We start from the raw sequence: 1,297 nt of genomic DNA on the forward strand, positions 1-1,297 counted from the left end.
CCAGCTCACTTCAAGGTGCTTTTTCTTCTTTTATTGTAGAGGGATTGAGGAATAGGAACTTCACTATCATGCCAATTTTGACTGGCTGGTTTGGGAAATTGGCTGTTACTTTTGCAATTCTGATTATTTAGATGAAAAGCTTAGTTTAAGATTGATAAAGTGGAGCTTCAGTGTGGGTGGAATCCGTTGTGAATTTTCAGCTTGTTCTGCTGGGGCTTAATACCTGAGCCTGACTAGAGAGTGATGTCCTGTAATTTTTTTTTTTTTTTGCTGGTCATGGGCCTGAACTCTGGGCCTGGGCGCTGTCCCTCAGCTCTTCAACTCAAGGCTAGCACTCTACCACTTGAGCCACAGCACCACTTCCAGCCTTTTTCTGCTTATGTGGTGCTGAGGAATTAAACCCAGGGCCTCATGCATGCAAGGTAAGCGCTCTACCACTGAGCCACCTTCCCAGCTCTGTCCTGTACTTTATTTATTTTTTTATTGTGAAAATACTGTACAGAGGGGTTACAATTACATGGGCAAGATAATGAGTATATTTCTTATCAAGCATTGTAGCCTCCTCCTCCTCCTTTGTTTCCCCTTCCCATCCCTTCCCATTCCCCGCCCACCCCCCCTCCCCCACCAAAGTTGTAAAGTTCATTTTCAACATAACAACTTGTACATTTCATTGTTGCAATGGGTCCACCTGTAAAAAATATGGAACGCTTCACGAATTTGCGTGTCATCCTTGCGCAGGGGCCATGCTAATCTTCTCTGTATCGTTCCAATTTTAGTATATGTGCTGCCGAAGCGAGTACCTGTCCTGTAATTTTTATTTAATATTACTTACTTAGAATATTAGGCTGTTGTGGGAAAGGCTAATAGTAAAATAGAAAGTCCAACTCAGGTTCTGGGCTCTGAAAGGTTCAGGGACCTGAAATTCTTTTTTTACCCTTAAATTTTTCTTTTAAATTATCTCTAAATAATTATACAAAGGAGTTCCAATTAAAACTGTCAATTTCTGTGTATAATAATTCTTGATCAATATCACCCTTTCCATCTTTCTCCTTCCCCATCTGTCCCAATCCCCTTAAGTCTCCTGGTTTTACTTTCACATATGTACATTACATATTATTCCTGATTTTTTTTTGTGTCAAATTATGTAAGCAATGTCCTCTTTTTTTTTTTTTTTTGTGAGACAGGATCTTGTCATGGTTCTTATTGTCTTTTTTGAAGGGTAGGAAGCATAGCTTTTGAGCTCCTGGATGTTAGCTTTTGGCTTTGATTTGCCACTAACTTGCTATGTATTAACAAA

General features: G+C 39.7%; 1 non-coding gene across 1 annotated transcript; it reads right to left on the reverse strand.

The window, feature by feature from the left end:
- Positions 1-693: 693 nt before the first annotated feature.
- On the reverse strand, positions 694-800 carry LOC122125048. The gene has a single exon (XR_006150713.1). It is a non-coding gene; the product is annotated as a U6 spliceosomal RNA (small nuclear RNA).
- Positions 801-1,297: the final 497 nt, after the last annotated feature.

Source organism: Dipodomys spectabilis, unplaced genomic scaffold, assembly GCF_019054845.1.
Source record: "Dipodomys spectabilis isolate Male_0828 unplaced genomic scaffold, ASM1905484v1 ptg000258l, whole genome shotgun sequence".
Lineage (NCBI taxonomy): Eukaryota > Metazoa > Chordata > Mammalia > Rodentia > Heteromyidae > Dipodomys > Dipodomys spectabilis.